The sequence below is a fragment of the Corvus brachyrhynchos genome, unplaced genomic scaffold, assembly GCF_000691975.1.
Source record: "Corvus brachyrhynchos isolate BGI_N302 unplaced genomic scaffold, ASM69197v1 scaffold5, whole genome shotgun sequence".
NCBI lineage: Eukaryota > Metazoa > Chordata > Aves > Passeriformes > Corvidae > Corvus > Corvus brachyrhynchos.
The window spans coordinates 439,430-464,822 of NW_008238321.1; the positions used below are offsets into that span (position 1 = coordinate 439,430).

At 39.1% G+C, this 25,393-nt stretch overlaps 1 protein-coding gene across 16 annotated transcripts in view; it reads left to right on the forward strand.

The window, feature by feature from the left end:
• RBFOX1 (RNA binding protein, fox-1 homolog 1) overlaps window positions 1-25,393 on the forward strand; it is a 1,116,883-nt gene that overhangs the window by 407,688 nt on the left and 683,802 nt on the right. Inside the window, exons 1-2 of one of the 16 annotated variants that reach the window (XM_017733920.1) lie at window positions 8,962-9,011; window positions 9,931-9,961. The exons of the other annotated variants lie outside the window; for them this stretch is intronic. The gene's annotated coding sequence lies outside the window, so the exon portion shown is untranslated. Of the gene's footprint in view, window positions 1-8,961; window positions 9,012-9,930; window positions 9,962-25,393 lie in introns of those variants that run through there. 16 annotated transcript variants of the gene reach the window in all.

Below are 25,393 nucleotides of genomic sequence, written 5' to 3' on the forward strand. Positions count from 1 at the left end.
ATTTTGTTACTTCTCTTGTTGGTCTCTCTTGTCCCACTTGGACTTTTAGCTTTGCCAGGGTAATGTACAATATTTGTTTCAATAGAGATTTTGATTTTGCTTTCTGGCAGCAGAGCACTCCTTTAGCAGTGCCGCCCTGTGCACTTGGAGTGTGTTACATGCTGTGGCCACAGCTGGAATTTTCAGCTGGAATTTTCTCAGAATATTGGGAGTCACCTGGCTCCCTTTCACTGTCTGTGTCATTTTGTTAAATCTCAGGTTTAATTGCTTGTAATGGGACAGTAGAGTGAAGAGGACAAGGCTGTTGGAAAGGAACAGCAAACATCCAAGGGACGTGGAGGGTCCCTTCACAAATCCCCAAGAGCCTGCAGAGAGGATTTGTGGGAGTCTGTAGTTGCCCCCTATTTCCACTGGGATAATTAAATTTACAGATCCTCCTCTCTTCTGGAGTTCTGAGGCACAAACCAGTGTGGGCAGACTGGAGGGAACTGGGTTGGGTTCTGAGCACAGCCCTCTGGAGATGAGTGATTCTGCAGCCAAAGCAAGGGAAGTAAGATGGAGCTGGCATAAGCAAGTGAGGAAGGAGATTGGAATCAGTAGTTTCCCTGAAATAGAACTGAAGTTGAGAGGAAAGGAAAGGACGGGGAAAAAAAACATTCTGGTATCTTTATTTTTAATTATTTAATTTTAGTAGTAGTTTGCAATGAAACGCTAAAAGGATCATGGACGATATGATAACTGAAATATAATTTCTGTGTCTTTTATTAGTGTATGTTTCTTCTGCTAAAATTCCATTTATTAATCCTTTGCAAGTAACCAGTAGATTTGAGGTAACTCAGTTACTTTGAAACTCATGATGATTTAACAATTGTAATGCTGTGGAAATGGAGGAAGTCTTGAGCAGTTGTAGATAGTTGAAACATGGAAATCTGTAAGCTACAATATGGAGAAATAATTACTTGTGTTGTTGATATTTTAGTGCAAAAAGGTAATAGCTTAAACATAAAATACAAATTAATACAAAAGTTTTTTTTGAAAATTTTAGTTTTATGCAGCATAAGATTCAGTTAAAATGATTAAAATGCAAATATACAAGTCTTAGAAATATACATGGAAAATTTAAATTGTTAAGTTTGTGGTATATATTAGAGTTATTACTAAAAATTGTAGATAATAATTTGGAATAATAAATTAGAAGGATCTGTAAAATTGTTGTGAAGTAGCTTTTATATTTTTTTTAATATTTTCTAGTACCTGAAAACCAGAAGGACTAGAATAAGGAAACCCTTACTTACTGCAAAATGCAGCTTGAATGAAAAACTTAACTACTGGATTATAATTGGAAACTATGGTTTGTTGAATTTATTTTTTTGAAAATACTGGGCAAAAAAAGGGGAAGAAATGAAAAAGCTTTGCTGCTGTGGGTCCTTAGAAGAGGATGAGTTGTACAAGGAGAATGTGTAAAAAAACTTCCTGTTCAAAGCCTTTTCTCCTGCGCAAGGCGAGGGCAGTGAATCATTCCCTGCCCGGGTGTGGATCCCTCTGCCATGCACACTCTGGTGGGAAATATGTGGAACCCCATTAAGTGGAATTGTTGCTGGGCCCTCATCCATCTCCCGATAAGCGGCACAAAGCGGGAGCGGGACGGCGATAACACGGCTTATAACCACGTCAAGTCAAGCGGCTGTTTGTGTCTGACTAATGACTGGGGTGGAGATACAAGTTGTATTTCTTTCTCCAAAGGAACCTCAGATAAGATTAGAAATGTCCTTCACTGGCCGCTGCTTTGTCCTTTAGCCACCCACCCTCCCCAGCCAGGCCTGGTAATTAAAAAGGGGCCATTGAACATGTTCTTATCCAGGGGCTGAAGGGAGGGGAGCTGCCTGATAATGGACCCAATAAGAAGGGGCTGTCAGTGCTTCTTTTCAGCAAATCTGCAACAGGTGAACCATGGCTGAAGCAGTACCTGTACAGTGTTCTGTATTCCAAATATATTTTAGTAATAAACAAACAAGAGAAAGCTTAATAACAATTTTCCGTGGTTCTGGGACATATAAAGTGATTGGAAGTGGTTTGAGGCAAGCGTTCTATTATACTTTGATGAATTTTGCCTTCCCTTCCCTCCCGTGCTGTGTGCAGAAATGCCCCCAGTGTGAGCCCTTTGGTATGTGCTGCATCAACAGGAGAGAAAATGGATGAGGATTTTTCAAACTGTGAATTTTGTGAGCAGTAATTATCCTCATTCTGGTCTAATGAAGATATTTAACAACTAAGTGACAGTTTTCCTTGATTTTCATCCTCACTCTTGAGTCAGGAGCACATGGGTGTTACTGTTGGTAGTAGGATTGCTCTTCATGTGCTCCATTAAAATCTTATCTCCACATGCTCCCATTGTCCCAGCATTAACACTTGGATAGTGATTCTTTTGTAGGACTTAAGGAAGGCTACATGATTGCCCTTGCCCAGCCCCTCTTGGGGCTGTGTCTGGAACGTGATGTTCCACTGGGCCTTCCAGAGCCAGGAAGGGTTTGAGTGGAGGCTGGAGCAGGTCGTGTCCCAGCAGATGATGTTGGGCACTGCTGTCAGACACTTCTAAAGAGATTGGAGAGCAGGCAGGGGGAGGGAGGGTCCTCTCAGGGGGACACAGCTAAGGAACAAGAAGCAGTGGTTGCAGGCAGCACCGGCGAAATGCTTCTTGGAAATGGGAGAGGGGAGGAGCAGGAATTTCTTCACAGCAGTTCCAGAGAAACTGGGGGCTTTCCATACTTGAAGGTATTGAAAGCATGACTAGACAGGGCCATGAGAAAACTTACCTCATTTTGAAAGTAGGTCCAGTTTGAGTAAGAGCTCCAGTTGGAGCTCATTGACCTCTAGAGGCTTGTCCTTCTGGCCCCAATTATTCTGCAGCTCTGTTTGTCCTGGAAGGGTTTGCAAATACACACACGGACCTGTGCATTTATTTTAGTAGGGAGGCTGAGCTGCTGAGCCCATTTCACTACCTGGAAGTTGTAGAAAAAGCAGTAAAAGTGATAGTGTTGCAAGTAGTGTGAGGCAGTTTTATTATACAAATATTTACCCTGGTTATTTCCTGGGTATATTCAGAATAAAACTCTAACCTGACTGTGTTTCAGCAGCAGCTGGATTGTTTACTTTTTAATTTGTGGTGCATTTTTAATGATTTCACAAAATAAAACAAAGTATTTGAGTAAATGAGGCATATTTGATAAGCAAAATTAACAACCTGAAATAAGTTTTTTTTAAGTAGGGTAGTATTAAAAATGTAGCCCTCATAGTGATTAATCTTGGAAGGAGCAAGTTCCTTTAGGAGCAATCACAACCTTTTATTTCTATTCATCTTCTAGTCAAAAACTTCTATGGACGGCAGCTGCTCCAGCTTCTCCATTCTGTTTTCCACGGTGTTCTTGCTTTTCAGACCCTTTGGGAAGAAACAGTCCCTGGGTGAAGAAAAATGTATCTTTTGGCAAACTCATGGCCATCTATTAACTATTTTGAGATTGTGAGAAAGATACTTTTGCAATGGTAGTTTCCACGATGGAGATGTTTATGCCCTCAGTTACAGTTCATTCTGTAAGTGCTCTCCAGAGCTATTAAATTAAATTGTTGTTCATCTGTTGGACAGAGGCAAAACCCCCAAACCTCTTTTTATATTAATCTGGACTTTTATTAGTAAATAATGCTTAGGATTTTTTCTGCAGCCTGAATTTAAAAAGAGCCTGAAAGAAGGCAGAGGGGCTTGAGTTGATCAGTCTGTCAGTGCAGGTGATGATCTGCAGTGTGTGAAAGCCTAGGCTGAGAAAAGCAGAGCTGGTAGCAGGTTGGATTCTTCTACCAATGGAAGGACTCTTCACAAGTTCTCTGTTCTCTCATCCTTGCAGCTGGATTTGGCCTTTTCTAGTGTGGTAACATATTCCTCTTCTGTTTGGCCACGTCAGGGATTGTTCTTTTTTTCTACTTGCTTTGTGAGGGAAGAAAAATGCAGCAACCAGCACTATTTCCATTCCCAAAACTCAGTCCCCTGCTGAAACCATCAATACCTCCTGAAATTCAGAATGGGAAAGCATTGTCTCTTTTTCTTGTTTGCAATGAAGTGAGGATCATAGTAATAGTAGAAGTAATAGACTCCACCAGTTATATAATGAATGTAAAACAAAACTAGATTCAGTGAGGCAAAAAAGGGATTTAAACAGCTGCTTGAAGTGAAAATAGATGATCCTGGGAAATCACTAGGAAGTAGCATATAGTACTAATAACATCACTGTTGTCATTTTCACTTTCCTGACATGTCAGCATGTTGTTTGCAGTATTTTTTCATAAAAATAGAATTTATTCAAGCAATTTATCCTTAATGTGTGTAGTACAAATAGTTTATATTGTGCTTATATATCATATTAACAATATTTGATTTGTGCTTTCTTTACAAATTGGAATCATTGATTTTTCTGTGGTTCTCATTGTGCACTTAGGCTGGTGCTTTCAGTTCCCATTCTAGGTGCTGTGCTTTGAAAAAGCTGATTTCTCATAAATTTATTCTCTTTTATAAGAGGGCCTAGGTACCATATTCCTTTTTTAGGAATTGCTTGACTCCCTTTTGGAGCCTATTAATGTCTTAAAAGTTTCAGCTTTCTCCAAAAGAGCACTAAGTGTTCTTCCCCTTCCTCAGAACATAAACTTACCAGCCTTGACCTCAGGTGACATTCACTCTGGGTTCCTTCTGTTTTAATTCTCTTCTTTCTTGCTTCCACTTTGTCCCAGTGATTGTGACAAAAAGTCTCTGGAGATGACCCTCAAAAGCTTCCAAGCACCTGCCATTTGTAAGGGAACCTCTGTGTGTATAGAACCTTCATCCTGATTCTTGTAACTTCTTTAATTTAACTTCCTGATCATAATTTATCCACTGGCAAAACTAATTTGAATGTATTCATTAATTCCTGCCTCAATGTTTTTGAGGTGCCTTGAGAATCAGTCTGTTCTTGTCAGTCCCACCACACACCCTCTTTCCTTCTTTTTCTGACTCAGACTCAGCCTCTAGATTTATGTTCTGATGTTCCTAGCCTGTGATCAAGTGTTAAAGGTTTCTGAAATTATGAAAAATGCTGATTAAGACTTACATCTAGACTATCTTATGTATAGACCTTACATATAGAATCTGTCTTACATATAGAATGTTTCAAGTCTTGGTAAACATAGTGGGAATCTCTAGGTACACAGGTCCTTGATTTTATTTAGTCTCATTTTCTTGTAGAGGTAGCCATCTAAAAATACAATAAAACCAATAAACAAATAAAAATTAGGCCTTTGTAAAATTTGTTTAATATAAGGACAGTTCTTTGGCTGCAAAGATGTAGAAATCCTCAGCTAGAGCTGCATGTGGGTGCTTTCCATCTTTCTTTATGTACATGGAATTGAATTTACTGTTTCATCCAGATATTTGTGTACTTGCTGGGAGCAGATAAATTTTGAGTAGCAAAAGACTGTTTAGAAAAACTTCATAGCTTTGTAAAGACTACTTCTAACATTTTAGAAAGGAAACATTGAAAGCTGCTGGTACCTGAGTACCTGGGGAGGTGTGTGGTTTGCATCAAGGAGGTGTCTCCATGAATTCAGCTTTGTTGTTATATTGTAAACGTAGAGGACCTTGGGTTTGGTGTGTTGCAAGAGTGATAAATCTGAGTTAGATCTACTTTCTAAGTCTCTTGGGATTAAAGCTTTTGGGGAAAAGATCCATTAACGTGTTTTAAATCTATTGATTCGCAGTAGAGAGGGACAATTTAAACTTGGAAGTCATCAAGTGAACTTTCCATTAAGTTGGGGGAGCCTGTGGTCACAGCTCATTTGGTCTTTATGAAGTAGAAAATGTGATGTAGACCCCACTGGCATTCTATTAGAGGAAATCATGCATTTAACCATGGAGCAAAATACTGTAGCCAATTACATGAACATACACCTATTTTACACGTGGCTGATCTTCTGAGCAAAAAGTATTAACAATGTGCATACTATCTTGTTTTAGGGGACTATTTACTTTTTTAAGTCAGTGATATGGGATAAAGTTTAGCGAAAAAAATGATTAATATATGATTTATATCAAGTTTTCTAGCTGGAAAGCAGCCTTGCATAGAAATGTGTGGATGGTCTTCAGCTGACATCAGCAAAGACTAATTATAAGTCTGTTACATGTTAATGTGCAATGTTGTATCCCATATATAAATGCTGACATCTGAAATTGCATGTAGAAAAGAAAGAAAAATGGTCAGGGTTGAAATTAATTTCTTAAAACTATATTTTTAAAACGACTTTGACTTTATTAGAAGATATAAAAGTAAGTGCTGATTTATAACTCAGCGTTTTTCTGCCTTAGGGTGTGAGGCTATCTAAACATCTTTACTTTCAAAACATCTGTTCTTAAATGTAACAGGGTGAACTTTCTACTAGCATTAGATATTTGCAGTGGAATGTCTTGTTTAATGTTGCTAAGACTTCTGAACTGATCTGTTTTTTATCTATGTAATAGATGTGTTCCCATGCACAAATCCATGGACGTTTAGAAAGCACCTTTCCGCAGTTTAGGCACAGCAGTAACTTCCTCAAGCAGCACACTGAAAGCTGATAGAAAAGTTGAGACCTAAACTTTTACAATAAAACGCTGTGGGGGTATTTGAGAGTGGCTGTGCCTATATTCCTGATTTATCCTCATGCCTCTGTCCAGGCTCTGGGCATTTTGAGTGGCAGAAATTATTTACTTTTCCACATCTTTTGGCCTTTACGGTAAAACTGGGAGGAAGGGAAATGCTTACAGTGTAATTTGAACGACACAAACTCTTTTCACCAGTACTTTTGACTTATTCCATTGCTGAAAATAAATGAGGAGCTGAGAAATTATAAGCTCTATCATTATGGGTTGTTGTGTCTATTGGCACACATTGTGTCTATTGGTATATGAAGATTAATGTGTTGCATGCCAGCATGTCCTTGCCTATGCAAAATATTCTGAGAGTGTTGAGGGGATTTGTACAAGAATTATGCAGAGAACACCACAGCTAAGTGAAAGTAAATTAAGCATCCCCATCTGGCTTTACTTCCTTGCAAATGGCCTCAGCTATGGATTCCAATAGCAGTGACTGTTCATTATAGCTCTGATTTACAGTGCAGATTTCTGAAGCTCTGCTGTGTGCTCCATTAGTCACGATTTCTCCTGTAAGATTTCTGAATGTTGAGGATGGGTGCACTGAGGGAATGGCAGAACTTTGCACTGAAAGTACCCAGGATATTCTTAAAATGTGATATCAGCCTGAGAGTACTGCCTCTGATTTCAGTGGATGCACACACTTCCCTCTTTCCTGCCACCTGACCGATGCTGTGTCTCATAAGAAAGCAGCTGGAGAGACTTCTAATCCTATATTCCAAAATGTCAGGGTAAGGATTAGTCCAGCTAGCAGTTTTCTCACGAGGTTTGCTATAAATACTTGCATCAAGAGTGCTGGAATTTCAGTTTTTGTGTGATGGTTGGTACTAAGTGAAGGTTTGATGTTGATGGGTGTTACTAGGTAGTCTCAAAGGATAGAAATAAATATTGTATTGGTTCTAGTACTTTCAGTGTGTTCAGCTTTAGAAGGTTAAGGGAAAGTAGTCAATAGTAGAAGTAACCTAGAAAATATGAGTTCATATCCATTTCAATTCAAGAGACAGATGGTATAAATCTATTTAGATTACATTCAGGTTTTATTACAGAAAGGTGGAAAGATCCAGCATTCTCCACAGTCTTGTCATGTGTACTTAGCTAGGTGTCAAGGATTTTAGATTTCAATCTAATCTCTCTCAGCAGCATCCCTGGTTTCCTGAGGCAGATCTCTTGATTGCAGTGTCACAATTCTCTGCCTGTGAAAGAGGAATCAGTGCCACTTCACCTGCATGGGCAGGGCTATCTCAAATTCCTGATGTATTGTGCTGGTACTGGGACTGTGATTGTGGTTAGAGCATCTCGGGGTTGATAAAATATAAATGCAAATAATCTTGATGAAAAGGTGTGTGGGGCATGCCACTAGGCTTAAGTGGATTTTTACTGATCAGGTTGTACTAAGAATTGTTTCATAAAGTAAACTGACGATTAATAAATACAGGGTGATACGAAGAAAGAATAGTGCAGGAAAAAGCTTTGTTACAGGACAAAAAAAAAAAAAAAAAAAAAAAAAAAAAAAGCAAGTGTTGTATTTAAAGCTACACAGAACAGAAATGAAAGAAAATGCAGCCAGTTCATAGTGCTCTATGAAATGTGTGTGTGGATTGCTGGGTTCTTTCCATGCCACGCTAAGGGCAAGGTAGAAATTCTTGTTTCTGGCCTACTGTAGCCTGTTCACCCCAAAGGAGGTGGAAAAGATGAAAACTGATTCTCCACAGTCTCTGTTTTATGGCTTCGCAATTCTTCTCCTGCTTTGAGCTGCAGAGTGACTTGTCTTTCTTCTTTTTTTTTTTTTTATTGCCTGCAAAATTTGAAACAGATTTGTTTAGAAAGACAGACACGTTTCTCTTGTGTTTCTTGCTTCTGCTTTGGGTAGCTGGGTACTGAGCTTCAATGACTAAGCACTTATGACTTAGGTCTTTCCATCCTTCTGTCCTTCCTTCCTAGAAAGATGAAAAATATGACCTTTCCCTTGAGCTTTATATGTGACTTAAATGCCAGTACTTAGGATCTGGAAAACTTGGGGATAAACTTTTAAAAACAGTTTTGTATCCAAACTCCTTCTTTACGATGAATAAATTTTTGGATACTGAATGTGTTGAAGGATGCTTAATAAAGGAATGAAGTAGCAGCCTACAGCTAAACTCAGCTTTCTGAGCAAGAAAGTAGAACCTTATTCCAAAAATAGGGAGCAACTATTGCTCAACAAAGTGAGTAGTGCCCACGTACACTGAGCAGTGCAAAGGCTCCAGCTGGGTGGTTTTGAGCTGAGGAGACTCTGGTGATGAAAGGTGCTTATCCCATCTCCTGAGAGGTAGGTCTGCATGTGCATTGCTTGTATTTACTTGGAGCTCTGAAATGGAGCAGCAGAGCAGGTACAGCCAGTATTCCAGAGTCCAGATGAAAAACTGCCCCTGACAGAAGTCAAACATTTTGGTACCAGCCAGAGGGAGTAATTAGGCTGGTTTGCACATTGAACAGCAGCCAGTGGGTTCTGATTATTCTCAGAAAAGTACTCCAGTTTCCTAAGCTTAGTATAGAAAAATAAATCTTTGTTTGGGTCAGGGGAGTGGTGTTTTTTGGTGGGTGGTTTGGTTTTTTTATAGCTTTTAATTTTTTCTTTCTGAAATGCTGAAATACTATTCATGTATCATGAATTGTTGCAGAACTTGATGTCGTTCATTTGTGATTCCATAGAACTTTTGCTGCTGATGCAAATAGTGTCTGAATTCTTACTTTTCATACCTCTGAAAATCTTCAGAGACACTGTTTTATGCATATTTATTCTTACAGGAAATGGTAGTGCTAAAGTTTACTAGTAAAATCCATCTTCAGCACAGTTGTTTATCTGATCTATGCATTCATTAATAAAGAGTCCCTGCTGTTGTTGGCTCCAGTACAACTTAATTAATTACTATTTGAAATATGGATGTGGTGGATGATCCAACTTAGTGAAACAGGAGAGCAGCTGTTACCTTCTTTTATGTTTGAAGTCACTGGCTTTTCTCCTTATTTGTGTGTGTCATCCCCTTTTTCATCTTATGACAATAATTCCATAAATTTTGGACTCAGATTCATATGTAAACTCTGCCCCCGTTTTGTTTTCCCACTGTGTCATCTTGTTCTCCTCTGTATTCCCCACTTTATCATCTCATGTTACACCATCCGTTATTGTCTCTCCCTCTTTTCTCTGTCATAGATTTTCAGAATCCTGATATTCCTTTTCTTTCCAGTTCCTTTCTTCAGTCGTTCTAAGCGAGCCAAGTAAGTTGTTTCCTACTCTACTGGAGAAACTACTGCTTTTGCCATTTTCCTCAAGATCTGTTTTCCTGGTGATCTATGCCTGAGTGGTTTCTCAAAGCAACATTATAGAATTCATTAAAAGTTTTTCCTGAATGTTTCCATTTCCCCTATTAGTCTTGCTGCTGTTTTCTCTGGTCAGTTACTGAATTCAATTAATTTTTGCTCCTCTCTCTACTTACTCTTCTTTTCCTTTTTTTTTCTTTTTGCTGCCAAGAAGTGACACTGAGAGCTGATGTTTAATGACACCCTCAGATGGCTGCAGGGTTCCCTGTCAGCTAGGGGCATTTCTGTGCAGTCCAGTGCTGGTGAGAGGGAAGGGAGACATTTCAGTCCTGAACCCACTCTCAGTTCCATCCTCGGTGTCTTTCCCGTGGATATCCTGGCACTGCAGGCTGTGTCTTCTCTTGCTTGATTTCTTTTCTACTGAGGCATTTTTTTGGAGAGTTTTCTCTGTGAGGCTCCCTTGGTTTGAGCACTGCTCTGGCTGCCCCTGCCCTGAGCAGAGGGGATGATGGACCGTGGTCTCCAGAGGCCCCTTTCAACCTCAGCCACTCTGTGATGCTCTGAAGTAGGAGAGAAACAGGAATGGAGAACAAAGGATTGAGTGTAGAGAACACTGTGTTTTCATGGAAAGAAATACCATGCAGGACTAACAAATGCAGAATAATTGTAGAAGCAATTTAACCTACTTGTCTCAGCACAGAAGATGTAAATCCCAATTGCAGAGTTTCAAAGAAACTGAAACAGCCAGCAGGATAAATCATATTTGACTTTATTCTAAAATAAAGGCAAACAATGAGTAGCATTCTAACTCATTTATTTGTTCTCTTAGCTGTGTGCTGTAGCATTTGAAGTGTGCTCTGGCAATCTAGTTTTAGTTATTTTAAGGGTAAGACTAAAAGAATATGTGCAGAAATGTAAGCACAATTTGAATCCTTGAGGTAGCTCTGATGTATCAAGGTGTCTAGTATTTTATTTTTTCCAAAGAGGTTTAATTATTTCAGAACTGAATAGTTAGGGAGGACCTAGGAGTATTTATAGTAGGTAGAGCTACAGAGACCCCTAGAAATAGTCTTCAGTGGTTTATACTTTTATAAATATGGGACGAAGAAAATTTTATGTTCTTCACTTTAGGGACAGAAAACAGGAGTGTTTAATGAGGGAAAATAAGGTTTTTTATGAAATAATTGAAATAAAGGAGAGCATGAGGTAGAAAAAATACTGTGAACAACATAAATGCAGGACTTCCCTTTAAGGAGTGTGATTTTCTTAGACTACCATTATAGAATCAGACATATACTTTTAAAAGCATGCAAGTCTTGAAGCTATTTCCTTTTTGAAATTAGATGTTGGATTACCAAAAAAAAAAAAAAAAAAAGACTTTATTTTCTTTATAGAAGTCCCTTTATTTCATTTATATTCGATTCGCATTATCCTGGGACACAGAGTTAGGGCTGTGTGAAAAGGAGTAGGAAGAAGAATAAAGATAGAATTTTTCATTGTCCAAAAAAGTGTGGGTTTTTTTTTTCTTCCTATCCATAAGAACTAAGACAGCCGTTGTGCTTAGAGGAATGAATAATGATTTGTCAGTCTCGATACATATGGAACGGAGTAAGTTCATGGAAAGGTTGTCTGTTGGCTTCAGTCTGCTTAATGGAAAGATATATAAGGGAATGATATCGATCACTGGTTTTTGCCTGTAGCTATTTGAGGTTAGCTATTTAAAGGAATTGTGAAAGTTTTTAAAAAAGCAAAGTATATAACATTTTATTAACACATATTGCTCATTGTTATGCCTTACACTAAGTGTCCCTTTACTAATTGCTGTCCTGGTAACGTTTTTTTTTATGCCTTCCTGCTTCTTTCTTTGTTTTGTCACTTTACTACTAAAAGCAGTAGATTCAAAATTATGCATGCCTGGGCTATAAATGTTTATCAGCTCTAAGCATTCCCCACAGAGCAGTACTCATTCCCCAGTCTCTTCTGTGTTTGTTTTTCGGTTTTGGGTTTTTTTCACAGACTCTTTATTTTCTTCTGTTTTGTGTGCTGTGAGCATAATGTGAGAGGCTCCCACCTCCACATCCCTGGATAATGTGGTGCCATGAGTGCCTGAGGCACCCCTGAGCCCTCTGAGAGTGGGGTGGGCAGAGCTTTTTTCCTTTAGAATGACTTAAAGGCTTCTCAACAGTATCCAGTATATAATCTATATGCTAGTAATAAAATTTTCCAGGTGCTGAGGTTTGACTAGAAGATCTGCTGTTCCCTGGGTCTTTCCTCAAGCCCTTTTGTGTAGGATGAAATAATCTTGGTCAGCTTCCAGTCAGCAGGGACCTCCCCAGATTCCCAAGCCCCTTGGCAGATGATAGAGAGGGGTTACTGCCAGAACATCCACCAGCTCCTCCAGAACTCTGGGATGAATCCCCTCAGGCCCTATGGACTGGTGAACATGTTTGTTTGCTTACTTTAATATAAATTCTCCTCAAAGTGTTTTGTGAGCAAAGAATTGCCTGATGTATTGTGTGATAAACAAATACAGCCCAGGAGGTGCCTGGATCTCAGAGAGCAGTATTCACCTCCAAGATTTCTCTTCATTTGCCTCTGATGACGTGACAGTTTTACTCTCATTTGAAGTCAAATGTGAGTTCTAACTGCAATTCAAGCAATAAGAGAGTAACCTCAGATTTTCTCTGCCTGTTGTACAGTGAGCTGCTTTGTACAGGTTTTAGCAGTTCTGCTGTTTCCTAAAGGCTGTATTTCAGTGTGACCCTGGCAGCTGAAGTCATGGTTCTGTCACAGGGCTAGCAGATAATACACAAGGGGTTTTTTAGGGTTTGGGATGTTCTGGCTGAGGGGCTTGGAGGTCTTTGTCAGAGATGACCACTCTGATACCCAAGTCCTCAGCATAGTGCATTTCCATTACTCGTTCACAAATCCATATTCCCTGCCGGTCAAAATGAGCAAGATTTCTCCTGTTGAAAAGAAAAGCTCAGGTAGTGTCAGGATACATTGTTCAGATATCCACAGATCTGTTTCCCAGTGTAGCTGAAATGCACATGGTAAAACCAGGGGAATCATGAGCAGAGATGATACAGCTGTATCAGGTAGTGGTGCATTTTTGATCAGTGTTTGATATTGGAGTTCCAGATTAACTGAGAAAGTACAGGCAGTGCCTTATGCATTACTGTTCTATCAGCAGGGTAACAAATCACAGTGAAGATAATTAATGATCATTATCATCTGCTACAATGGAGGCAATGGGGCATATGAGAAACCCAAACTGTGTTTGTATATGACCAGAAGGTGAGAGAAGTCTGTTCTTACAGGGTACTACAATGATTCCTGGGCAGTGGCTCTCAGGTTTGTAGGCTCACAGACCCCCACAGTGCTAAGAAAGAATTATCTCAATGTTTTGCTATACTTTTTAATTTTCCTTTCCTCACCCCACAGCAGGTACCACACCACTGTGTTATGATATTGAATATTTCCCAAATAGAAATGCTGTAGCCTCAAGGACCAAAACCTGTACGATTGATGGCAACCTTTTCATGTGTCTGTCAGCAAACACTTCAGAATATGTAAAACTGTATTACACAAGGCTTGTTTTTTAACTAAAGAATACAAGTATGGCTTTGGAAGACAAGCACAAACATTTCTGAAAGCCAGGTGGCTTGGCTGGTTCTTAATACAGCCCTTAAAGCTTTTCTTTTCTTAAGATGGGAAAAAAGTATGTTTCAAAATACAAATTTTCATGGTCTGTATTATGAGTTCATTTCTGTCTTTATTCACCTGGAAACTTAAAAACCTCCAGAGATCACAAATTTGCATTCTTCTTGTGGTCTCAGTTGAGAAGCCAAACATTATTCCAGGTAAATTCCTCCCCTGTCCTGGAGTTAGTCGCTCTGGTCAGAGTGGAGATATTTCACTGTGTCAGTGGGCATTAGTTTTATGGATGAAAGGAAGTCTGGTGCCGAGAATTACAGAGACTTTGTTGAAAACAAATGTTCCACAGCTGACTAATGGGGGGAAAAAAAAGTGGGACTGGAAGAATATTCCAATATAAATTCATGACGCAAAGTGAAATTTAGCGATCTGGGTACTTGTGGCTAAAGCAAGGAGATTTCTTCTGCCTGGAATATTTATGGAGAGACAGTCGGCTGCATTTATTTTGCAAAGCCTTGGACATGGTACATGGCATCGTGGATTGCCTGACATGCAGTTAACAAAACCACTGAGACTAGAATGCAATTGTAATAGAAAGTGATTATAGGAAAAGTTTGTGAATTTCTAAATGGGTATAACAAAGACATTACGTGTGCTGTGGGGAAGCTGGCTCCTTTCTCTTGAGCACAGTGAACTCACATTTCAAGAGTTTTCAGGTTTTTTTTTAATCAAGTGCTTTAAAATCTCTATAATATGAAAAGACTTCAAAGAGGAAAGATTAAAAAAGAAAAGTAAATAAAAAGGAAATAATATAATTAAGGTTTGACCCTGTAAATTGCTAACCTTCAAAGCTAATGCTGGAGAAGCACAATATTATTAGCAATAAAAAGAATTTGCTTTGCCCTTTTAAAATTACCATAAACCGATTGACTGAAATGGAATGATGTTAATATTTAAGAAGTAGGACACTAGATTCTATTATCTCAGAAACTCTGTCACCTGGTACACTCTGTAGTCCTGTTATCTAATTATTGTCCTTAAATTGCATTAGTGTGCTAGCAATTTGTCTGCTGTTGGAAAAGTAATTGACATTTGAGTTACTGCTTCATATTTGGGAGACTCACTAGGTGGTTCCAAAGAGCCCTCTGTCGAAGCAGATTAGCTTAATTTTACCTAAAAGAAAAGGGAAAGTCTGCATTTTAGAGTATGCCATTTACACAGTGCTCTTGTAATTTGGTATTAAAATTCAGGTTATGTATCACAGCTGATTGCCAAGAAAGAAGATAGGGGGGAAAAGTGGCAAATTAATAAATGACATTTGTGCCTTCAAATTCACTTTAGTGCAGTCTGGTCCTTCAGTGAGTGTGCAAGAGGAGGCTGCTGATGGGAAGAGGCAAAGGAAATGCTGTAATGATGTGGATACAGGGAATGTTTGATCCTTGGGCTCTGCTGTAGTCGATGCTCTGATCTACAGGTGTTTGGTCACTACATGGGCACAGTCCCAGAGCCGTGGTCACCCACAGGATCTTCCCCATGCCATGGTGAAGGGGCTGAAATGCTCCACTTCATTCCCATAATCATGATCTGCTGTAGGAATTTCAGTTTCCTGTTAGTGTTTGGAGGAAGAGTGCTTCCAAAACCTTTTTATACAATTTCTTTGATGAAAATTTAAAGGATAAGTTACAATTTCATGTAGCCTGGCAAGGGGAGGAGCAGCCTCTGTTCCAGCAATTACCTTGTGTGAATGTTTCCATGTCCACGAAGGTTTGGTTTCATGACTGTGCAATCAAAAGCTTTGAAACTTTCCAGACAAATGTAATTGGGGATCTAAAGTTGATTAGAGATGCATGATTACAAAATGTGCATAATAGTTTATGTGACAACTGGAATTAAATTTAAGATATATTTGAAATTAGCATGAGGAATGTAGCTGTCTGGTACTGGTGATAATTTTGCTAATATAATTTGTTTAGAGATTTTCAGTTCATGTTTAAAAACAAGGCAATCTTAAATCTCTTCAAAATATTTTTTTCTGCAGGTCTGTTGCATAAACTAAAGTTCATTGCCTGAACTTATAAGATTGTGTCAGTGCAATCCAAGTGAAGCATTTAGGAATGTTGGCTCAAACTGGAAACCTCATCTGAATTTCTTTTGACAATACCTTTCAAAAAAGATTTAAAGCACTGGTTGCATATCTCCGGAGGTCTCTTTTGATATGTCTTTAAAATACTTCATTTTCCACTGACAGGAATCAGGATTGTCTCTGCTCTTGATGGTTTACATAAATAGTTGTGTTTTTTCAGTCATTATTATGAAATTGTTAAGTCCTTTTGCAGTCCATGTGAATTGGTGGACTGTTTTGCAGAAAACACACTTTATCTCTGTCATCTCAAAAACCACCAAAAAATTAGGAAAATGGGTAGAAAAATGTGAGTTTGATTAAATTATCAAATTATCAAAAGGTTTCTGCAATCCTTTGTGGTAGGTTAATTCTTCATTAAAAAATATGTTTCAAACCCAAGCATTTTGCCCAAAAAGAAAAGAAAGGAAGTTTTGAAAAAAAATTCTTGAGTTGATTCTGCAGGCAAAGTGGTGAGGGGATGAAAGTTTGTAGAGTGAGAAAGGCAACATCTATTGTAAAGAAATTCCGAAAGTTAAGTATTCCAGAAGAACAACTGATGCCTGTGCACTGTACCTCATGTGAATCATGTGCTGCTGTAATTGGAGTGTCTGCAAACACCAACCCACCTGTCCATTTCTGGACTGTTTTTTCTTTATCTGAAATGACCCTGATGTTATTATTTCCCAGAAAATTAATATAGTATTCGTAATTATTGGCATTTCTGTATTTTTAAAAATGTGAAGCTGTCATAATATGAGGGAGTGAGGAAGAGCGAGGGCATGCTCCACGTGATCAAAGAGAACCAGTCTCTGTTTTCCAGACTGTTAAGATTGTACCTGGAGAGGGACAGGGAGGGTGGTGACCACTGGGGCTCCACTGGCAGAACACTCTGAGCCCCCCGAGTCAAATGCTGAGCATTATTTCAGTTTAAAATTCTAATAGTGCCAGTAATGAGGCAACTTTGCTATTAAACCAGGGGAAAAAAAATAACCTTTTCTCCCTGAAGAAGGATGTGTTGGAAAGGTCAGAGCTGCTCCTGGAGGCAGCGAGGGGCCTGGTGGCAATAATGGGAATGCAAAGTTCTTGAAATGAAGAACTGTAATTTCCTACATTTAGGATTCTTGCTTATAATGCTGTTAGTTAGGTAAGGCCAGGCTTTTAAAGAGCTCAGGACCAGAATTTCATATTCTCAACCTACACAGCAGCTGCTAGATTTTCAAAATAGCTCAACTCCTCACAGTTCCTGTTCTGCAAGGCACCGAGCTCTTGGCAAAGTCTGGCTCTCATTTGGGTGCCAAAATGAGATCTGAACTCTCATGAAAATCTGACTCTCATGAAAATCTGTGAGTACACTGATTTCTTGGGGAAAAAGGAATAAAATAAAAATCCATCAACTGAATATGAAAATGAGTTATAGCAGTATATTTATTTCTTAGTAATTAACTTCTTGGCATGATTGTCGTAGCACTCTGATAACCATAACTCTTGTTCTCTGAATAGTTGTGAAAGGACTACATATACTAAAAATAAAAGGTGACCTGCCTTATTATTTCTAAATGTCTCTCATTAATGTTCCTCTTCTTTACATTCTCTGGTGCTTTTTTTTTTGTGAGGCACATAGAGCAATGATCATAAGGATTTTTCCTCTAAAGTTTAATTCTGACAGGGACAACTGCATGTCGAATGTATATTTAATGCAAGGATGATGCCAACAATAGATGCAAACAATTCTAGTTCAGAGAAAAACTTCTTGAAAGTCTGTTGTCTCCCTTGCCTTTTAAATAGGAAAAATTGAACTTCAGTAGATGAGAAGAGGGAAATTTGCTCTAACATTGCCTAGAGGGAAACTGAAAGAAGGGGAACTGCTAGAAGAACTTGTGTCTTCACAATGTTGACATAATTCAAATATAAAATGTTACACCAATGTTTTTTCTGGAGTGGAGCTGGTTTCCAGTAATGTGTGGGGATTCAAATCTATGTTTAACAACATGGATAACTGGGTAACACCAGAAAGGGAAAGCAGTTGTTGGATCTAGAGAGATCTCCAAAATGTGCTTCTCACATATGTAAGAATGCTGTCTTACAGTATAAATTTATATTTTCCTTCTTTCCAAACCTAGTCCCTGCAGCATTTTTGTAAACTTTTCTGTGGCATCATTTCCTTTGAGGTAATGGCTTCCAGTGACCTCTGTGGTACAAAAAGAGAGAATAGGACTTACCATGCATGTTAGATTTAACAATTCCCAGTCTGTCTCTCTGTAATTCTGTACTTTGTCTGGCAACCACAATGTGCCACCCCCACATATTTCATCATGGAACCAATACTACCGTATCCTGCAGTATCGGTGCAATAAATGGACATGTGCAAATATACTTGCACATCTATCTAGGGGTGCTATAAATGTACCTGCACATCACTTATTGGATGTATGAAACACCTCCTGGAAGGAGGAGAAAGCTCTGTAGCCAGGCAGCAACAGACACCAGGAGCACCAATATGCTCCCAAACAACATTCATAAAGGCTGAGAATAAGTTCACTCCCCACAAGAAAACAAGTCTATTTTTTTCCCCCTTTTGTAGCATCTTAATTCAAACAAAAATACCAGGAAAGCCAGTTGTGCAGTAGATGTATAAGCCAATGAATTAATTTAATGCCAGCTTGTCAGTCGAGCTGCACTGTGCCCTTTTTAGCATTAGCTCCATTAATGGAAATGTTATGTCACTGGATCTAGGTTGTGTTCTGTGTGTTGGGCTTGTTAGAAGGAACAGAGAGAATGCAATCCAACATGGCTTCGTCTTTCCTCCTGTTCTGAAACCTTCTTTGGGTGTGTTTGAGTTTTGGCTGTGTTTTTCTCCCAGTGAATTTGTAGGCACTGAAGAAGGCAGAGCTGTAGTTTCCCTGTGCTTACCCACGAGTGAGCCTTGAGTTAACTTTGCTCTCTGAACAGAAGGACCCCATTGTCGTGGTGCAGTGGCAGAACTGTGTTTGCTCCCCAAGTTTGTGTCCTTTGGTCCCACAAGCTGTGAGTTCATGAAGAGCTTCTGGCAGGGTGGCACCCTCAGGCCCAGGGGAGCTGCAGGTGTGTGCTCAGCCCTGCAGGCTGGGCTCGGAGCCCCTCTGCTCTGCAGCCACGGAGCCTCCTGCAAGCACCGATGGCCGGATCAGGGCAGGGAACAGAGAGAACCCGAAAAATTCTCTGCCTCTGCGTGAGTGACTCGGGGCTTTGCTGAACAGAGCCCAAGGCTGACCTTGACATTTTGTCTAGTTGAAGTTACAGAGCAAATTTCCCATGACATTATCTGTAGAATAATTTAGACGATATGTAACTTCCTTTCTTTTTTATTCCCCAACTATTTTTAAAAGCAGTAGTGGCATCTTTTTGCCTTTTACACAGACTTACTCATGCAAAATGAATATTTTTTAAGAGTAAGTGCCAGAAGGCAAAAATTGTTATCTTTGAATTGAACTGTTTTAAAGAAAGTCACCTTGGAAATATATTTATTTATGAAACTTTTATGTCTTTAGGCTTGCGTGAGTGGACATCTAAATGTAGCACAGAATTGCTAACAGAACTGCTGTTGCTGAGCAGCACCTATAAAACTATAGGCAGTTTTATTCAACTAAATTAACAAACAAAAAAATCTTAAAAGATATATGTGGTCTGCCCAAATTAAAATGTACAAATAATTTGTTAAATCTGGATTTTTAGGACAAGCAGCGTAGCTTAACTTGAAGACTAAAATCAGAAACACCTCATTGTTATGGAATAAATATGCAGATGTTATGAAATGTGCTTGATGGCTGAAGAGTGAGCACAGTGGTGTTTTCTGAGTACTCAGAAATGCTGGTGAATCTTTGAAGAAGTGAGGGAATGTGTTTTCTTCCAATACATCACGAGTACTCAGAAATGCTGGTGAATCTTTGAAGAGTTTAATGAAGTGAGGGAATGTGTTTTCTTCCAATACATCAGGATGCAAGTTTCTGGTGCTGTTCGCAGTCTTATCCAAAATCATCTTTATGTCTCTGAAGAAAAAGTTAAAAGACAGTAAGATGAAAATTAATAATAATTATTTAGAAAATGTTTTCTACTATGTTTTAATTTTTCTGGTAAGTGCTAAAGGATCATTGGCAAATATGTTTTACTCCTTATCCTGTTTCCCCTTCTCAGGGAATTTTTGGAAGGATTTGCCTTTTAGCCATGTTGGCTTTACATAATTGATCCATCCAAGAGCTGAATTGTCTGTGGATCAAGCATGAGTTAAAAAGGAATTTTTTTTTTTAAATACGACATTTTTCTAAGAATATTCTCGCCTTGCACTTAGCAAGCAGAAAGATCTCGGCTCCAAGATCATTCTCACTGTGCAGTGGCCCTGGAGTTTCACTGAAGCTTTGCCTAAAGGAAATGGGCCAGCCTAGTACTGGGCAGCGTGGTTGTTTGATGTAGTGACAGAGAGAGAATCAGCAGAGGAGAAAACTGAGCATTTTGGAATGCAGGCAGGAAAAAAAAAAAATCAGAATCTTCAGCATTTCCACATGCAGGCTGCCAATCTGATTTTTTTTGGGAAAAATATTTCTTCCCTGCTCTCTCTTCCCCTGTTGCCGTAATAAATTAGTCCTGGTTGTGGGAATTAAGGAGGCTCCTCTCAGAGCTATGGTCTTGCTCATAGAATAACAAGAACTGTGATAAGCACAAACAAAAAAAACCTCCAAAAACCCAAACAGATCCTTGTTTTGGTTTAAAAAGGACAGGATTGTGTGGGGCTGGCAGTGGGAAGCACACACCCTTTCTGATTAGCCTCTGTACTCTTGGGGGTGGAAATCACAGAGACTTTCCAGACTTCGTTGGTTTTTTTTTTTAACCAGACCTGACATGTGAGGGGTTTCTTTTTTTAACGTACCTTCCAGTGACAATTCCCCTGCCTTGTGGCCTCAGACCTTTGCTCTCTCTGAGTTTCTGTTCCTTTGCCAGCAATGCTCTTGGGCTCATGAACTCAGTGAGTTTTGGGCAGGTTGGATTAGAGACTAATTCGTGTTTTGGTGATTTCTCACAGTCACTGTTTGATTCAGGCTGCTGGATGTTCTTTTTATTTGTCATTTTAAGGTAACCTAGCAGAGAGCCCTCTGGAGGGCTGAAGTGGAGCATAATCCTTGCTTTTGCATCTCTTGTGGGGGGTTATTCTGTGTTTGCATTTCATGAGGCTTCTCCAGCTCGGGAATGTTGGGCACTTTACAGCCTTTAATGAGCTGAGCATCCCAACTTTGCTGCCACGGCAGGGAGGATCTGTTGCTCCTATTGTGCATGGAAAGAAAAGAACACAGATGTGAAATGATGTGCCCAAGGTTTCTTGACAGCGTAATGAGTGTCCCGACACTAAACTACTGGACCTAATCTAGGGTTTTTTGCTTTAAGTCATACTCACTTTTGAATTCTCTTTCAAAACACTGTTCAAAATCTTCCAGGTTCAGGCTTTCGGGTAACGGCTCTTAAGAATGTCAGCTCCCTTCCTACCCTGAAGTGCTCACAGGCCAGGAATGGTGAACAGAAAGGGCACAGCAGCACAGGGAAGTTGTTACCTGCCTAAAGTCATACACAGCCCGTGGCAAAAGGATGAAGTATTAACCATTTCTCAAAATAATCTCCTTAATATAATTTTTTTTCCTGGTTATTTCCATGCTCGTTGTTTGTCTGATAGTTCCAAGTGGGCTTTTCCTTTTTCCTGTGTTTCAGAGGCTCTGTAATAGTGACATGTTTAATGGGAATGGCTTATTTGGAAGTTGATTTTAATTATGGCTTAAGAGGATAAAGAGCATGTTTAACAATTTATAAGTATTAAAATTGGAACTGTGCAGTTGGCCTGCCTGCTGTGCTGGGGAGGGGATGTACACATGATTTTTGTGACTAGTGGTGAAATGCTGGAGGATGCTTTCATATTCCTGTGGGTTCTCTAAGGTCTGTAAACAAAATCTGTATGATGGAAACAATGTTGGTTTTGTAATAAGTGTCAAAGTTCTGTTTTTTTTTTTTCTTTTCATATATTGCTCAGTCATGATTATCAAACCAACAAGAACATATTTCCCAATAGTTGTGTAAAATAACCATATATGTCATATAGTTGTTTAATGCCGTGTATTTTAAAGAATTTTTTTTTCAAGAAGGAGAGCAATTTTCAGGTCTTTAGAGACTGAAACAGAGAACCTTGTGTTTTTAAGAAAAGCAGGAAGCTGAGAAGAGGGCTAATGGCAGAAATAGCTGGCTTTCTATGGGTGCTGGCGCAAGAAATTGAGAGGTTCTCAGCTCCAGAGGTTGCTGACATGTGGCAGTAAGAGTAGTAGCTCTTCATGCTTGGTACCTGGTAGGGATCTGAGAAGAAATGTGAGGTAGCCAAAATTCACAGTTAAAAGTGTTGGGATGAGATTTTAAATCCAGAGCCTCATTTGGGAGCTGTCTCTGAAAATGTTCAGATTCATGCAGCAAGAACAAGAAAATTTCTAGTTTAGATAAATGCTTGAGAAGGTGGTAGAAGACTTTAAATATAGATTTTACTGAAACAAAAATAAGCTATTCTCATTACACTTCTGTCTTTTTGTATTCAAAGAAGAATCTAGGCCTTGATTGCTTTTTCAGTTTGACACAGATAGACTGTAGTCCCCTAATTGTGCCATGCTTTATCCAGGGCTCCACTGGCTCTGTTAATTCCCAAATAATTTCAAAGAGAAATTCTAGATAGTGGTCAAATATAATATATGAAAATCATCTTTAAGAAAGGGATGGATAAAAGAAACAGCTAAGTACTGAATATGGAAATTAAGTCCAGAACTGCAATGTGTTCTGAAGTGAGTGCTGAAATTCAAAGCTTACATAGTGAGCAAGCAACTACAAAAAACATCCAGAAAATCTCTCATTCTTGTCACACTAGACTGAGACTGGAAATGCAGTTCGTATCATCAGTGCCATTTCGTTACCTTCCGCACTGTGTTCCATATCCTAGGCTAATAAGGCTGTTCCTTTGTATTCTTCTTTTCATTAAAGAATTTACTGAGGACCAAAGTGGTCATTTCACATGAACAGCAGAATAATTTCAAACACCAAGAAGAAAAATTGCACGCAATTTTCTACTCATTTCTTCAGGAACTGGAACTGCCATGTGGATTGTTTCCAGCACTGCCCAGGGGGGCCTTGGGACAGACCAGGAAGGCACTTGCTGGATTTAAAAGGCTTATTTGTGGAATTACAGCTGAGATATGATAAATGGCTCAGTGAAGAATTGGTGCCTATTCAGGGTTATAAAAGAAATTTCTTGTTTCCTTTGAATAATGGCTCCAAACGGAAGTGGAGTGTTCCAGCCTGCTGTTCTCAGGTGATGGCTCTCGTGGGATGGAGGAGCCTTCGTGCTTGGCATTATCTCTGAAAATATCAAGCCGAAGAAGGAGAGGGAGGAATGATGCACGTCTGTTTTGTGTGTTTCCAGCAGCCGTTGTGAAAGCATTTCTGTGATACCTGTGAGTGAGCTCCAGGTGGTTCTTGTTGGTCCTTGGCATCAGGGAAAGCCAGTTTTGCTGGTTTTGGGAAAAAGTAGTATCATTAAGGGGAAGGGCATGAATCTTTTTTTGTAAATAAAAAAAGAAAAATGCAGTTTATTAATTGAGTGTGAGGGGGAAATAGCATAAAAAGAGAAAAATGAAATATTATGTGCTTCATTTTTGATAATGCTTAGTGCCAAAAATTTCTTTTTCTGCAGTAGTAAACCAGTGTGACTTACATTTCCATGCTCTGTCATTCCAAACACATGGCATATTTGAAAATTGCTATATTAAAAGCTTTTAGACGTGCAGAAGTGGAGGTTTTTAACATGTGATTTCAGTTCTTCGTACCCTCGTGTCAGTTCCATTCACACACAGATGTTTGGGTGGCATCTGTATATCAATTGCATATCCTAAGACTGCAATTACAAGTTTGGGCAGTGTCGTAGTGGATACATAAACGACCAGTTTAGTTCTGCACAGTAGGGAATTCTGAGCAAAATATGTCATGGGGGATGTGGTTTGTCTTTTTTCATCAAGCCCTCTATTTCCATGCATAGGATGATGGAAATTCAGACTGCTGTATTTTAACAGGCTGTAGCATTTCCCTTTGCAACAGCTTCCCAGTGCTTTCATTTCTCTTTTGTCCAACTCCACCAAATGACTTGTTATATCCTGATTTACTCCATTCTTGCTTTTCCAGCAGTTGAGGAAAATTACTGAAACCTGTTCCTGGGCCCTTTGGTGGAGGTTGTGTGCTTGGGCTGATCAGCACCCATCCATTCAATTAGCTCTCTCTCAGTGGGACAGAAATACGTGAGGAGCCTTTCCCTCTGTGCTCCCAAATCCTGCAGTCAGATCAGTTGGTCTCCTTAATGATAAACACAGAAAGGATAAAGGGAGACCGTGCACTGCTGCTCCACTGGGAGAATCTCTGCGAGATGTGACAGGAGGTTGTGATGATGGAGCAGCATCCATCCCAAAAATGCCAGGATTCTGGTATTGGAGGAAGAGAGGATTATGCTGTGTCCCTAAATCCCTCTGAGGCTCAGTGGTATCATCTGCTGTATCTTTGCTGGAAGAAAATCTAAGTGAAATTCAATTTTTTTTTTATACCTTGCAGAATGTGCAGAGTGGAAGCTTGTGAGGTTCCACAACTGGGGCTGCTTTTCATACAAATATTATGACTGTACATCAAGATAACTTAAATAAAGTCTCTGACGGAGTTAATTTTAAGCAAAATGAAAGTAAAATGACCACAGGGTTACAGTCATTAATGAACCTTTGGTTTTACGAATTGCTTGCAGTGTTTTAGTAGTATGGGAGTTGTGTAAGGGGAAAAAAAAATTCTACTTGCCATTATTTACCCCAGGTGCACTTTGCTTCTGGCCCCTGTGTAGTTGTTTAAATAAAATGGATTTGTTTACAAAATAATACAAGGTTATTTCATAAGTCTTAGTAACTGTACTAAATTCAAGAGGTTGCAGAAGAAATTATGATTTTTCTGGTTTTATTATGTGACTTTATTTATTTTCTTTCTTCCCACCTTTCCAGTTTGAGTTAAAAAGTGAGCTGTAAGGTGACTTATCTGCATGTGACTTCACCTATGATTTCTCTTCTTTCAGTGACCCAAACCTGACCATTTATTATTGTTTCAATCATAATTTTGGTCCACTTGAAATCAGTTGTTAATTCAACGCTGTATTGTCTGCTCAGATACTCTTAAAATGCAGAATGGGAACTGAAGCTTCTTCCTTTGACTCCCGAGATGCCTTGGCTGATATTTTTCTGTAGCTCTTCTTCCTTACCACATTCTCATATTATTTTCTCTACCTTATCAGTACCTCACTGAAGCATTATTATACTAAAAATATCTATTTTTAATATATTACCAGGCAAACTTTTCAAGCTTCTTCAGAGCTTTAAAAACCTTGTGCCTTTGAACTACTTCTGCCACAGTAGTTTTAATGAAGCTACACAGCACAGGGACCATGACTCCTTTAAACATCAGCATTTCTTGACAGAATGGAAAGATGAATAGATGAAATCCCTTGGAGGCCATGGAACTTTTTCCATTAATTGTAATGA